General features: G+C 41.9%; 1 pseudogene; it reads left to right on the top strand.

The window, feature by feature from the left end:
* The first annotated feature begins 84 nt into the window (after positions 1–84).
* LOC122353524 lies at positions 85–15,654 on the top strand (annotated as a pseudogene).
* The last annotated feature ends 1,045 nt before the right edge of the window (positions 15,655–16,699 follow it).

Below are 16,699 nucleotides of genomic sequence, written 5' to 3'. Positions count from 1 at the left end.
AGTTGTGGACTGATGTTGCTGCTGCAGTGAATCATAGGGCGGTGCTTGCGCGCGTCGATAACCGCTGCTCGAGTGCTGATTGGCTGGAGAGCGGCGTGGGCGGGGTCAGACGGAGGGCTCCATCATTCGCATCCAGTTAAACCGACTAAAGCGATATATGATTCTCTCTACCGGATTCTCTAAACTGGATTTATATCAGATGAACGTGCGCATCAGAATGAAGAAGAGTGTGGTGCTGGTGCTGGTGATGAAGAAGATGTGATGGCGTAACTCCGCCCATCAGTCTCCATCTGAACAGCAGCTCGAGCACAACATCGCTGTTTTATCGCTCGTTTTAGGGTAAGAACATCGAGCTGGTAAATGAAAAAGCGAGCCATCGCATCATAAACACGATCAACGCGTTCACATCTGCGCCGCTTGCGCGCGTTTCCGGCGATTCGGTGCGGATTTCTCAGCTTGACGTTTTTGTGATCGATGCATTTGCGATGACTGTGAGAACGCGACCGAAGCGGCTTTAATCCGCATTACATCGACGCCCATCGTCCGATCGCTGCACGTTTAGGAAGGTTCGTGTGTGTCGTTGCGTGTCGTGATCTGACCAGTAATACAGCCCCGGAGATAACTCTGGTTGTACTGGTCGGGTTAGTTGTGACGCTAGAAGACGTCCCTGTCTGTGTAGAGATCATGCAGCTCGTTTCACTCAAGTGTTGAGTCAGAGACGTAAAAAGATAGCTAGTTACCAGTGGATGAACTGATGAAGAACCAATGATTGCTGGATGCTGATTAGTATCAGTTTGCCTCAGATGTTTCTCTAAACTTCCCCTGCAGCCGAGAATCCCAGCAAACGCATTTGTTTCTGACTCATTTATTCCAAAGCATTTTCAGTCCAGTAATTTGGTGTATTACTACATTACTGTCTGAGAAACCTTACAACAATCATATTTCACTAGAGTTCATAACATACAGTATATACATATTTTCCTTAGCAGTTTAAAGCAATGTTATTCTTTTGTTTAAAACATAAACAAAAATATTTAAGAATCATCAATTTTACGTTATTTCTGTCATTATAATCCGTTTTTGTCACACCAGACGTTCCACAGATTCAGAGTTAGACAGAGATTCATATTCTGGAGTCTGTTTGTATTTCTGTGAGAAAACACGTCCAAGTCCTTGACTCTGGGAGCGAGTGCGTGGCATACTGATCCGAGCGGCGTTCACATGGAAGAGATTCACAGCAGAGCCACCGGACGCCATTGAGCTCCTGTGAAGCTGACAGAGATGCAGATGAGCGGGGAAGAGACGCTCTGACTACCAATCAGAGAGAACTAAGAAGAAGAGCTGTAGATGTGAGCTTCCTGAGGAGCTGTGTGAGCTGATGCCGGCTGTTTTCTCTCTCAGGGCCGATGCCTGGCATGCCGCCTCCATTGGACATCGTGAAGGTGGCCATCGAGTGGCCCGGAGCTAACGCTCAGCTCATTGAGTTTGACCAGGTAGAGTTAACTAGTCGTGTCTCTCACTACTCACACTAATGCTCTTCAGCTGGCTTTGTTTGAGGTTGTTTTTCCTCTCACAGAGCATAAAACCTTTAGTTTCTTTGCATGCAGTTGTTGTTATGGACTAGCCTAAGGGACCTTTATTTAACAGTGCTGTATTATTAGGAGAGCCCGCATGTGCTGTTTGAGATGAACGGGACGGAGTGTGTAAAGTGTGTGTGCTTGTCTGTGTGTTGCAGAAGAAGCCGCTGGCGTCCATCATCAGGGAAGTGTGTGATGGGTAAGATTACACTGAGATCAACGCCACGGCGTGCGATAAAACCTTTCCATGTTAATCTTTGGCAGAGATAGTTCTAATTTCGTTTCCGTGAATAACAACATAAAAACTATATGACAGTAGATAATCTCAGGTGATTGTGTGCTTTATTCAAAGTTAAACATATCGTGACCTTGCAGACACACTGAAAGCATCAACAGACCGTTTGATCTTGAAAAGAAATGAAAGGTGGGGAAGTTGTTTCTAGTAGCCAGTGTTGATATTTGAAATCACCAAAACAGACACGCCCCTGTTTTGATAGCTCCGCCCCCCACACGCGCACGGAACCCAGGAAACCAAGCAAAACCATAAGTGAGGATCTCAGCGGGACACATCCCTGACAGAACACCGCTGTGGGTCTCTTCACGACGCGCTGACACACATTTAACCTTGTTTTCAAATGTGGTTTTATCAGTGAAGAGCGAGTTTAGCCATTGCAGTATAAACACTCCACGTCTATAGAGGAGCACAGGATTCTCTCCGTGATAAAGACGTGTCTACAATCAAGAGAAGACTTCACCAGAGCAGATACACAGCCTTCACCTGAGCTGAAAGTGTTTAGTGAAGATGAGACAGAAGATTCAGTCTAAAGCTGATTGAGCGGTGCTTCGTAGCACAAATAGAGAAAGAGCTCACAGCATGCAGAAACAGCCCCGAGTTCTGAAGGTAAAACGTGTAATGAGTGTAAAAACTGTTTCAGAAAGCGTCAGACTAAGAGAAGTTGTTCTGCTCATCATAAACATGAGAACATGTACAGCGTTCGGTTCATTTTACTCCAGAAATCATAAATCACAGGATTAAATCATTCTGACCCTTTTTCCACATCACCTTTTTATTTTTATATCAGAGATAAAACTGAGAAAAATGTATAGATATACAACTGGAACTTTGGGGTGTTTTTTATAATTGAAGATTTTACAATCACACGAGCCGATATCTTATTCACAGAGAACACAGAGAAGTCTTTTATCCACTAAACGAGCTCCTTTCTAATGCCTGCTACTGATCTCTAAAGGGAAGCAGTCGGCAACAGAGGCCTAAAACACGACATTTTGAAAAGATTCATCTGAGAGAACATCTAAAAAAACAAGTTTGACAAATGCTCCGTTATGTGATTAGCTTTAAAAGAACTCCGGCTCGTTAGAATCCAGTAACCTTGTGGGCAGCGTTCCTCAAAGTCCTTACATATCTCATCATCTACATAAAATCATCAAAAGATTCAGAGAAACTGTAAAAAATCCACATAAGGGACGATGCTGAAGACCTTTGCTGGATGCTCCTGATCTTCGGTCTTCAGACGATACTCGTCACTCGTGTTTCTGCTACAATCAAATAGTTAAGATTGTAAATAATTAATCTCAGATTTATAAGTAATATCAGTAATAAGCAATAAAGCCGGTGAAGATGTTACTTTTTTAGTTCAATATTTTTAATACGTATTATTCAGTAAAAACAACAACAAAAGCAATACTGAGGTATAAAGTGATACTCAAAAATATTGTAAGAGGAAAAATGCATCATTCAGAGAACTGTTTGTTAGACAAAAAATGACTTTGTTATATGCTGTGAATATAAAATCCTCAAGATTTGTTTTTTAAACTGTCAGTCAATCATTAAGCCATGGCTGTGATGTGACTGGATGTGTGTTTGCTGTAGATGGTCTCTGTCGGGTTCGGAGCAGTTCGCCCTTCGTTACGCCGACGGCCCCCAGCTCTACATCACCGAGCAGGTCATTCATCAAGGATCATTCACGCTGGTATCCACACATTAACACTCCAAGCTAGGTGTAGTGAGACAGTGAGGTGTGTCGTGTGTTTCAGAGCCGCGGGGAAATGAAGAACGGCACCATCCTCCGACTGGCCATCTCTCCCGTAAGTCCCTGAGGAGCCTCCGCCGGACCGGGTCTGCTCTCCGCTTCCTAACTCTGTGTTTGTGGTGTTAGATGCGAGCGGCTCGGCAGCTGCTGGAGCGGATCCAGTCTCACGGCATCGACGCGCGTCTGGAGGCTCTGAAAGAGCTGGCCAAGCTCTCCGCTGACCCCACCTTCGCCACGGAGTTCATCAACATGGAGGGCCTGTCCACGCTGGCGCGGCTGGTGGAGAGCGGCACGCAGTACGGCCTTCAGAGCTCCTCAGAAACCTGCTTTAAACACATAAAAAATATTTTTGAGCTCGTGCATCGCAGTATAATGCTGCTCCTGCACCTCATGACCGTAGATGTTCACTTTGAAGTAGGAAGTCGGTCATTAAGGGAAAGGATGGAAAAGGCCCTTCATTGTGTTTGAATTAATAAAAGCTGTCTGCCAGCCACTTAAAACCATTTTAGCTGCTGAAACAGACCGTAATCATTTTAGTTACTGCTGTATATGTACACTATCTTCTGTTCACAGTTCTCCTCTGCTCATTTATTTGATCAAATATACAGTAAAAACAGTAATATTTCATTTAAAATAAGGGTTCTCTTCGTGGGTATATATTATAAAGTGTAATTTATTCCAAATTAGAATTTTCAGCATGGTTTTTCCATCACCTGTTTGTAAATATAATTGAAAAGAAATGGGGGAAAAGAATCTAAGTTAATGGTTGTAGATGTAGTGATCTGAGGAGTGTGTTTTATGTCTGTAGTTTTGGAGAGATGCTGGCCTTCACTCTCACTGCCTTTCTGGAGCTCATGGATCACGGCATCGTCTCCTGGGATCTGATTTCTGTGTCCTTCATCAAACAGGCAAGTAAAACACATTGTCTCTGTCTAAAGAAGCTGTTCCTGCCCACGACCATTGAAAAACAATGTTTACTGACAGCAAATATAAGCAGAAAGATCTAAAAATGGGAAATGTGTCTCGCGTGTGTATTTCTGCAGAATTCAGGATTTAATGAAGTTCATTGTTTTAAGCTTTAAGTGACATTTAGCATTAGAAAGAGTATGAACAGATGTGGATAGTGTGATAAATGATGAGTGCTGCTAATCTAATCTAGTTAATAAGTCATGTGTGTATCGCTGCCATTCAAAGTTTGAGATCAGTTCAATAATTCAGCTCGGATGCATTCAACTGATCAAATGTGTAAAGACATTTATGTTACAAAAGATTTCTGTTTCAAACAAATGCTGTTAAAAACTTTCAATTCATTTGTGAATCCTGAAAAAAAAAAAAACAGTTTTCATCATTGATAATAATCATGAAAGCTTCTTGAGCAGTAAATCAGTATATTAGAGTGATTTCTGAAGGGTCATGTGACACTGAAGACTTAAATAATGATTCGGCTGCACTTCACAGAAATAAATCACACTTTAACACATATTCACAGAGAAAACAGCGGTTTTTGATCAAATTACTGCCACCGAGGTGATCAGAAGACACTACTCTTTCAGAAACAACCAAAACACATCTCCCTGTGTGAGTCAGACAGAGTGTGTGTTGTGTGACAGATCGCGGGGTACGTGAACCAGCCCATGGTGGACGTGTCCATCCTGCAGCGCTCTCTGGCCATCCTCGAGAGCATGGTGCTGAACAGCCACAGCCTCTACCAGCGGGTGGCGCAGGAGACCACCGTCACACAGCTCATCACACACCTGCAAGTGTGAGCACATACACACACACACACACACACACACACGCATACCTGCAGACGCATCGCATGCAGCACACACACACACACATACCTGCACACACACCATACACACACACACACACACACACATACCTGCACGCGCACACACACACACACATACACACACACACACACGCATACGTGCACGCATCGCACACGCGCACACACACACACACACACACACACAAACACATACCTGCACACATGCAGCGCACACACACACATACTAGACACGCACACACACACACACACACACACATAACTGCATGCACGCACACACACACACACACATACCTGCACACAAACATATACATGCATACACGCATGTACATACATGCAGGCACACACACATGTATATAGACATACACACACACACACATACCTGCACGCGCACACACGCATATACATACATACATGCAGGCACACACACACACACACACACACACACACACACACACTGAATGCATCATGATTCTGAGTTTAGTTCTTCATGCTTCAGAAACAGACGTACTCTGCTTGTTTTCAAATCCTTACACACAGCAGAACCTAAAATAATCATTCATAAGATTCAAGAAGGCTGAATCACCAAAGTGTTCACAGTGGGCTGGGTTTACTTGACTTGAAGTCTGGCCGTTTCAGAAGAGTAGAAACAACATTTCTATTTTAAGCGGAGAGTAGTAGAGTAACATCTTATGGGTCTATATGAAGATCATTTTGATTCTGTATTTCATGACCCTTTGATTATTTTCAGTGACTCACCATCTAGAGTCCAGAAGAGTGTTAGAAGCAAGAGCAAGATACCTCTAACTGTGTGTGTGTGTACGATCACCCTGCAGGTCAATCAGGAGATCAGACGTACGCCATCGCCCTCATCAACGCCCTGTTCCTCAAAACCCCAGAGGACAGACGCCAGGTGAACACACACACACACACACACACACACGGTCCAGACCTGAGCGATCATGTGGCGTGTAAACCTAGCACAGATCGTGTGGGATCAGTGAGTCTGTGAGGACATGTTTATTATAATCATTTCAAACAGCAGAAAACTGAAGTGTAGGAAACGCTCACACACAGAAACAGCTTTTCATTTCTACACAACAGTCCTCGTTTCTGATTGTCTGTATTTGGTCAGAAGTTGACTTTATTCAGGGAAGGAAACGTGACTTTGATCCGTCAGTCTGTTGAGAAACCCAGCATGAACTGATAGGCTTCAAAAAACAGCTCAAAGCAGCACCAGAGCTTCCAGACAAACCTAACCAGTACATGCTGAGCTTTTCATCAGGGTCCGTCCGTGTGTGTGATCTGTGTGTGTGTGTGTGTGTGTGTGTGTGTGTGTGTGTGTGTGTGTGTGTGTTTATGGCAGGAGATGGCGAGTACACTGGCTCAGAAACACCTCCGTGGCATCATTCTCAATGTAAGTAACTCCACACAGATTCCCTGTCAGACCGAGCAGATTCAGAGTGATGGGGAAAGTCATTGAACTGTGTAGAAATTGAATAGAATTTTTCAATATCCCTGTAACAGCAAATAATGCATAGTTCCATGGCTACTGATGGACTGATAATGAGCAGAAGAAATGTGTGTGTGTGTGTGTGTGGAAACATCTGTCCTCGTCTTCCAGCACATCATCCGAGGGAACCGACCGGTCAAAGCTGAGATGGCGCACCAGCTGTACGTGCTGCAGGTTCTGACCTTTAACCTTCTGGAGGAACGCATGATGACCAAAATGGACCCGAATGACCAGGCAAGTGACGGACGAATGCTTGATGCCTGAAGATGTTTGACTTGACACTGAGATGTATTACAGGAAAGTATGGAAGAATAATATGTGCACACAATATTACCGTGAGAAAAAAACAGTTATTAACTCGTGTTTAACTGGTTTATTAATAAATAATGAGCACATGAGAATGTTTTATTTAGATTGTGGTGAAGAGTTAAAAAAAGACATGCTCACATTTTCACTACAACAATTTATTAAAACATTAAAACATTACTGAATTGTTCTTCTAAGTTTAATTAATATTTAATATTTAATATTATATTATATTTAAGATTAATATTATATTCTTAGCCTATATTCTGACCTCTTATATTTAGACACAAAGAGATATCATCTTTGAACTCAGAAGAATCGCCTTTGATGGAGACAATGATCCGAGTGGAACAGAGAAGAGGAAAGCCATCTACACTAAAGACTACAAGATGCTGGGCTTCACTGTGAGTGACAGTGTGTGAGTGTGTGTGTGTGTGAGTGTGTGTGAATGAGTGTGTGAGAGTGTGTGAGTGTGTGTGTGTGTGTGAGTGTGTGTGTGTGTGTGTGTGTGTGTGTGTGTGTGAGTGAGTGTGTGTGAGAGTGTGTGAGTGTGTGTGTGTGTGTGTGTGTGTGTGTGTGTGTGTGTGTGTGTGTGTGTGTGTGTGTGTGTGAGTGTGTGTGTGTGTGTGTGTGTGTGTGTGTGTGTGTGTGTGTGTGAGTGTGTGTGTGAGTGTGAGAGTGTGTGTGTGTGTGTGTGTGTGTGTGTGTGTGTGTGTGTGTGTGAGTGTGTGTGTGTGTGTGTGTGTGTGTGTGTGTGTGTGTGAGAGAGTGTGTGTGTGTGTGTGTGTGTGTGTGTGTGTGTGTGTGTGTGTGTGTGTGTGTGTGTGAGAGTGTGTGAGTGTGTGTGTGTGTGTGTGTGTGTGTGTGTGTGTGTGTGTGAGTGTGTGAGTGTGTCTGTGTGTGTGTGTGTGTCTGTGTGTGTGTGTGTGTGTGTGTGTGTGTGTGTGTGTGTGTGTGTGTGTGTGTGTGTGAGTGTGTGTGTGTGTGTGTGTGTGTGTGTGTGTGTGTGTGAGAGTGTGTGTGTGTGTGTGTGTGTGTGTGTGTGAGAGTGTGTGTGTGTGTGTGTGTGTGTGTGTGTGTGAGTGTGTGTGTGTGTGTGTGCATGTGTGAGTGTGTGTGTGTGTGTGTGTGTGTGTGTGTGTGTGTGTGTGTGTGTGTGTGTGTGTGTGTGTGTGTGTGTGTGTGTGTGTGTGTGTGTGTGTGTGTGTGTGTGTGTGTGTGTGTGTGTGTGAGTGTGTGTGTGTGAGTGTCTGTGTGTGTGTGTGTGTGTGTGTGAGTGTGTGTGTGTGTGTGTGTGTGAGTGTGTGTGTGTGTGTGTGTGTGTGTGTGTGTGTGTGTGTGTGTGTGTGTGTGTGTGTGTGTGTGTGTGTGTGTGTGTGTGTGTGTGTGTGTGTGTGTGTGTGTGTGTGTGTGTGTGTGTGTGTGTGTGTGTTGTGTGTGAAGCAGAATTGAAATGTAATTTTATAATAAGTCATTTGACTCCTGAGCGTATATGATGAGATTTTCAATTCCCAACTACATGATTTCTTCTTACTTATAAAAATACCTGTGTGGTGACTTATGGAACTGTCAAATATTGTTTCAATCAACATGGTGATAATGATGAGAGATTGTGGATGTATGATAATGTAGTCACGTGATGATGATGATGATGATGATGATGATGATGATGATGATGATGATGAACTGTGTTTTGACTCAGAATCCTATGAATCCTGCCATGGATTTCACTCAGACACACGCCGGGGATGTTGGCCCTGGACAACATGCTTTATCTTGCAAAAGTGCATCAGGACACTTATATCAGAGTAAGAACACACATTCATATCTGACATCTCTCATGGTCATGTATGTTCTCAAGCGCAGTCTTCCTTGTAATCGTTGAGTAAATGTAATTAAGTAAAAGAGGTCAGCTTTAATATGAACTGTCTATGTATACATCCACCTGGCGTCCAGGTTCACCATCTCTGTCCGACTCTGCATGCATCCGGGAGATCAAGCATTGGATGTCCTTGAACTAAATAATAGTAAAACTGAAATATTGATGATCTGCTCTTCTATCTCTGTCAAGAGGACTCTTGAAATGAAGGGGGTTTATGTTTCTTCATCTGTCCGTGATCTTGGTAATATCACGTTTCTTCTGTTGTTAAATCCCTTTCTTTCCATCTTCATAACACTGGGCGTCTATCTCTAGCTGAGGCTGAAATCTTTTAAATCTCTTCTATCACTGAAGGCTCTGGATGGTCTTGTACCTCCATATCTGTCTGATTTACTGTACCTATCGGTCATTTGCCGTTAATGCTCCTAAATTATGGATTACTTTTAACAACTAGCACTGAACAGCATCAGATAGGAGAAATAATAATAAGAGTGACAGTGAGGTATAATGATCAGACTAACACTAGATCATCTCTAGAAGAAGTTAATTGTCCCCAACAAAGAAAGCCAGAGGAACCAGAACCCCCATCCATACAGAATGAAACCAGAGAAACCAGACTCAGTTGAGACCAGTTCTCCTCTGACCGGACGCCCAGCACTTCATTTAATTTACTTTATTTTGTCTCAATATGCTGATCCTGATGCATCTTTTCATTATCAACATGGATATTAATTAAGACTTTATCTGCAGCCAGTACTAACTCTATCTTTAATAAAGTCTGTGTGAGACCTGATATTCTCTGGATTATAAACAGTTTTTATTTGTTTTCATTACTTTGATTGGGATGTTTTCTGTATTTCTCTATAGGGTGATATCTAGCTGAAAGAGTCTCTGTGCTGAGCATCTTCTTCATCTTCTTCTACAATAATAATAATAATAATATTATTAATAATGCATTATAATGATAATGATGATTTTAAGGAGTTCAACGATTATTTATCTCTTTTGTATTTTGATTGTGCGGCTCATGCTCTTCCTCTTCTCTTCTGTTCTCTTTGACTTCTTTCATCTGTCCTGTTGATAAAAACATAGAACAAAATAGCAAAAGAGAGAAATGATCCAGATGGCAGGGGCCTATAGATAGCATGCTTTTGTTTTTCAGATTGTTCTTGAGAACTGCAGTCGAGAAGATAAACACGAGTGTCCGTTTGGCCGCTCCGCCATCGAGCTGACTCGCATGCTGTGTGACATCCTACAGGTCGGAGAACTGCGTGAGTGATCTGGGATCTTTAAGATGGGGTTCTGAGGAGATCCAGAGCGATCTCCACCTCATTCACTGATAAAAATGATGATAATTAGACTGTGTTTTGCTGAGTGTGTTATTGTGCTGATTTCCCAAAGACATGAACAACTGACTGCTAAAGTTTAGATTTAGCAAAGTCTGATCTTTACCTTTTATGGAGATTTTTACCTCTGTGAAGCCATCTTTTGAGTGGAAGTGTTAAAAGTAATTAGTCAGTTACAATAAGAAGACGTGTGTGCTGTTCCCACGAGATCAATCTTTACAGAGGAAACCCAGAAGCTGTCTTCACTGTTTAATGTGACTCAGAGGGACATGGGATGCTTTCAAGTGCTTTTACATTGTTTTAATATATTAAACATAAAATATTGTATACTGGTATTTGAAAAGATACTTTAAATGTGCATTTAGTCACTGTGAATCACTGCGACTGAACCGAATCATTTAGGTGCTGATTCATGCTGCTTGGAATTTATTTTGTTGGCAAAAATAGGTCTCTTAAATGTACATTTTGGACTAAATCAATATTGTATTTGTAAGTACGCTGATTGTTGGAGAAAGTGATGTATTTCAATAGACTGAACTATGCAGAGAATGAACACACTGTACTGTAAATACATAGCAGTCTCAAAAATAAAGTGCCTTAAACAGCACTAGATTCATGTAAATGTAAGGAATTCATTCATTACTAGAATTCATCATGGAATCTATGTGTTTTGTTTGTTTTTTTTTTTTGCAATATAGCTTCCTGAATGAAGTAAAATCAGACATTGTTAAAACAGTAATTATGATATTATTGTAGACGATGGATATCAGACGCTCTCTGTCCCGCAGAGTTCAGCTCTAACCCTGTTTTTAACCCTGATGACCCCGCTCTGGATCAGTTGATGTCTTCTGTGGTGCAGGAGAATCAGACTCCATCAGACAAACCAATGTGCAGCAGTTTTATTGTTTAAAATAGATTCATCCTCGGTCTAGTTTAGTTATGATTTGCATTACACTGTGCCTGTAATGTTTCTGTGATGTCTCTGCAGCGAGCGAAGGTGTAACGACTTCCATCCCATGTTTTTTTTAGCGCGCGAGGGGAAGAAGAGTTCTTCTGCGTCTGCATACAGCTGCTCAACAAGACATGGAAAGAAATGAGGGCTACTGCAGAAGATTTCAACAAGGTGTGTAGAGAGAGCGTCTACACAGTTTTGTGTGTGTGTCGGTGAACTCTCTCTGTGTGTGTGTGTGTGTGTGTGTGTGTGTTTAGGTGATGACGGTGGTCGGGAGCAGATCACCAGAGCTCTGGCCATGAAGCCTCCGTCTCTGGAGCAGCTGCGGGTCAAACTGCGCAGTCTGAGCTACTCTGAGATCCTGCGTCTGCGTCAGTCAGAGAGAATGAGTCAGGACGACTTCCAGTCTCCTCCTATCATGTGAGTCGACTGCTGCCTCGTTTTACTCCAGATCGAGCGTCTCCGAAGCACTCAAGCATGTCGTTAGAAACCGCTACAAACATCCTTAAGTTACAAAAATGTTAACAATTGCAAAGAGGGTTACATCTGAACATTGTCTGTAAAGCCCTAGGTTATGCTTCATAATTCTGTTCTGTCTGATTATGTGGTGGCTGTGCTTTAAAATGAAAAGATTATAACTTGAGTTATGTGTTGAGCGCTCCTGTACGGTTAACCTGGCCTAAATGAAAGTGATTCACTGTTAAAAACGTCTTAGAAAAGTAATCAGTGTAATAAGTTACGTTACTTCAACACTACTGTATGTATGACATTTTATTACAAGAAACTATAGATAAAAAAATTTGAACCTTCAGCTTTTTTTTTAATGAGAAATTGAACAAAAAAGGTGAGTTAGTAATAAAGATTTTTCTGAGCCCACTGGGTGATATGTGTCTTGTTTTAATTAAAACCTCACTTCATTTGGGAAAAAAAATCACTTTACTTCTCGATTTAAGCTGGTTTAGACATATGTGCTGGAAGACAAGCTGAAAGGTGTTTCTCGTGATTCTCAGTGAGCTGCGAGAGCGGATCCAGCCGGAGATCCTGGAGCTCATCAAACAGCAGCGGCTCAATCGTCTCTGTGAGGGAAGCTGCTTTCGCAAACTTGGAAACAGACGGAGACAAGGTGACTCCAGCTCGGTCCGAGACAGCCGCTTCTGTAAAGTGAGTGTCCTCTTCTGATGATCTCTGCTTCCTCTCACAGAGAAGTTCTGGTTCTGCCGTCTGTCGTTGAATCACAAGGTCCTGCACTACGGGGATCTGGACGAGTCTCCTCAGGGTGAAGTTCCCTTCGAGCTGCTCGCCGATAAGAGTGAGTGTTACCTGACGTAAGATTCCCATCACCAGCTGCTAACTAACTTCAGACTAACTCTCACTGACCAACAGTTCCCGTGTCGGACATTAAAGCGGTGCTGACGGGGAAAGACTGTCCACACATGAAGGAGAAGAGCGCTCTCAAACAGAACAAGGTTTGTTCTTGTTGAAGGAGTACTATCTGTAAACCTGCTTTGAAACTAAAAGCACAAAACACAGACGGCCAGGGCATGACACGTTCTGGATCTGTCTCTCTTATAAATGTGTGAATGGTGCTGTGTTTGTAGGAAGTGTTGGAGTTGGCGTTCTCCATCCTCTATGACCCCGACGAGGCTCTCAACTTTGTGGCTCCCAACAAATATGAGGCAAGTGTCCAAAACAGCACTTCAATCAGAGTTCTGATAGAAACAGACAGAAAAAACTGTTTGTTGTTGGTGAAAGTCTTCATGTGCTGTTATTTAGGGCTGTGAATCAATTAAAGGGGTCGTATTATGTGATCTCTTTGGAGTGTTACAAGCCGTTAGAACTTAGATAAGATTCTTTCTTTGTGTAAACCAGCCAAAAGTTTCCTTAAAGAAAGAAGGCGGAGCTATTCTTCTGTGTGTAGTGTTGCATATGGCGCCATGTTCTGGAGACGATGTGAGAGTGAAACTACTTTATTAGTGTTTCTAAAAGAGAACACGACTAGAAATCAGTGTTAAGTTGTGTTGATAACACTGTTCAGAACAGATGAACACAAATATTAGAGTGTGTTCAGACTGATTCCTGAATCTATGGCTAGAAAGAGACTGATTCTATGCAAGAACAGTCTGGAGCTTCTGACTCACAACCTTTAAGTCAGTTATGTTTTCTTATTAAAAGAACCTGCTACTTACTATTCAAACGTGATTTGAGAAGTGAAGGGTACTGCTTGTTGTTTTCTCTGATCACGAATGCAGGCGTGTGTCATGTTTATGAGGCACGATGCAATGTGACAAGTAGAAAAAGAATCATGATAATCAGTAATTATGCCTCGTTTGTAATGTGTTTTATAGTTTTCGTGTCGTAGCATCATCTTATAGTAAGAGGCGTAACATTTCCAATGCACTTTCGATAGCTGACCAATCAGAGCATACCTCGCTTTTTCAGAACGATGAGCTTTGTACAAATCAGGAGGCGGAGCTTAGAGGAGAAACAGTAATGTACAGTATGTGGAAAATAATGTGTTTTTGGATCCTTAAACTGCATAAACAGATTGAATTACACCAGATACACAAAATAATGTTCTTTTCAGCAACATCATATAACCCCTAAAATAGTTTTCTAAAGACTCTTAATTTGATAACTAGTTGTAATATTCCCTTCTTTCTGTAGTTCTTGGTTAGAGTTGATTTGCTCGTGTACTGTGAGTTCATTTAGTTCTTTGCTATTAGTGGAAGGTTCAGTAACACTTTCTATTAATCATGTACTTATTAAACATAATAAGGGTATTAGGCATTATAATGAATGCATAATGCATTATAAATAACTTATGTTGTATCATCTAATGAATATTCATAAGAACAGTTTTAATGTGTTATAATATTTACTTATTAGTGGTTGATGATTTTAAGAGCATGATAATTTATAACACAATGAACATGATTAATCCACTTCTGTTACAATGGATTATATTTCTAATAGTTATAATGCATTAATTATGAGTCTCATTCCTTTCTATTTTACTTGTTACTTTACTTAAAGTGGACAAATGCCACTTAATAACGATCCTGTTTTCTCTCAAATAGCCATCAAATCTGATATCAGATCAGATGAATGTATGACATATTTGATTTGAACTTTTTTTAAATTATATATAATATTATTATTTTGATGGTACACTTTAGACAGCTGTTGATAAAGAACTCTGCGACTAGCTTTCATTACAGTATTATTATAAATAGAGGCTTCATAGAAAGTGATACCAAAAGTTCATCATTCATCATTTGCTCACCCTCATGAGTAAATTATTAGAAGATATCTGGAAAGAAGATACTTTGAAGAATATGCCTAACTAAACAGTCTCGAGCGTGAGTAAACGATGACAGAACGGCAGGGTCCTTGTCTTTATGTCTCTGTGATGTGCGTCGACGCTCACGCCAGCATTTACTATGATTCGTGTCTGCAAAAAACACATCTCTGTTTTTACGCTTACTGTTGATTTGTGGAAAGATGAGTAAGGTTTGTGTGTGTGTGTGTTTGTGTGTGTGTGTGTGCGTGTGTGTGTGTGTGTGTGTGTATGTGTGTGTGTGTGCGTGTGTGTGTGTGTGTGTGTGTGTGTGTGTGTGTGTGTGTGTGTGTGTGTGTGTGTGTGTGCGTGTGTGTGTGTGTGTGTGTGTGTGTGTGTGTGTGTGTGTGTGTGTGTGTGTGTGTGTGTGTGTGTGTGTGTGTGTGTGTGTGTGCGTGTGTGCGTGTGCGTGTGTGTGTGTGTGTGTGTGTGTGTGTGTGTGTGTGTGTGTGTGTGCGTGTGTGCGTGTGCGTGTATGCGTGTGCGTGTGTGTGTGTGTGTGTGTGTGTGTGTGTGTGTGCGTGTGTGCGTGTGTGTGTGTGTGTGTGTGTGTGTGTGTGTGTGTGTGTGTGTGTGTGTGTGTGTGTGTGTGTGTGTGTGTGTGTGTGTGTGTGTGTGTGTGTGTGTGTGTTGTGTGTGTGTGTGTGTGTGTGTGTGTGTGTGTGTGTGTGTGTGTGTGGAGCAGTACTGCATCTGGACAGATGGGCTGTCTGCGCTCTTGGGGAAGAGTTGGGCAGCGATCTCACACGAAGTGACCTTGACACATTAATGAGTATGGAAATGAAGCTCCGCCTCCTGGACCTGGAGAACATCACCATCCCTGAGGCTCCGCCCCCTGTGCCCAAAGAGCCCAGCACTTATAACTTCACCTATAACTACGGATGAGGCCGCGTCTGTTCTGTGTGAGGACGCCGAGGAGTGAAGAGCACACTTCACTCGTATGCTAGTGTCACGGGCCTGAACTTGAACTAGTCTTGCTTACGAGAGTATTTTTTCAGTCCTTTTTCAAATGTTTGCGAGGCTCTTCTGTCTTCGACTATTTGATTTTAATTCGATAGAAAAGCAGAAACGCATCTTAAACATCATTATGTGTTTAGATATTGTAAGACATCGAGTCCATGTGTGATGTGACGTTAAACGCTTCTACGAGTAACTCAACTGAACCGCTAGTAACTTTGTACACCCCACGGATCTGTCTGCAGATAACTAATATTTACTGACGTTTGCTTTTGTCAATAGAAATATATTTTTGTACTTGATGTGAAAGACACTATATGGTGTGCATGAAAGCGAGGGCAGGAAGAGCGAGCGGGACGAAGGCCAAAAATCACCTCTCTGCCGTCCTGCAGAAACGCCGTGTGAAGATAGCCATACGAGCTCCTCGATTTAGACGATTCTTTGGTGATTTCTTTGTTACAGTTCTCAAATATTTACTGTCTGTGCGCTCATATCTGCTTGCCATACTGTAAGGTGATTCTTCTGTGTGAAACAGGATGAAGGTGTAGATGGCTTCACGCTGTGGCTGGTAGTTTCTGAATGTCTTCGTGGTTGAAACGCTGTACACACTATGAATATATAGTGCCTTCAGAAGGTATCGAGTCCCTTTTTATTTCTCTTCGCCAAGAAGGTTATTGCAATTGTTTTTGGTTTTTTCTTTTGAGAGGAGAAGGGGTGATTTGATTGAAGGAAGAAAAAAATATTTCATTATTAAAACAAACGGGGTGTGAATACTTTCTGAAAGCCACTGTATATAAGCTGTATATATTGTACTGCCTTATCACAGTAATGCAATGGATTTGTGTGCAATAATAAAAAGTGTTAAAGTCATGGCTTGAAATCGCTTGAGTTTTGCTGCACATTAAAGGAGGTTACGTATAAGATATCTGTGGAGATGTAGAAAAAATCACTTCAAAGCAATTAATGTATACATTTTGACTTGAAATGAG

This window comes from Puntigrus tetrazona, chromosome 11, assembly GCF_018831695.1.
Source record: "Puntigrus tetrazona isolate hp1 chromosome 11, ASM1883169v1, whole genome shotgun sequence".
Taxonomy (NCBI): Eukaryota; Metazoa; Chordata; class Actinopteri; order Cypriniformes; family Cyprinidae; genus Puntigrus; species Puntigrus tetrazona.
This window is presented reverse-complemented; position numbering and strand designations above follow the sequence as displayed.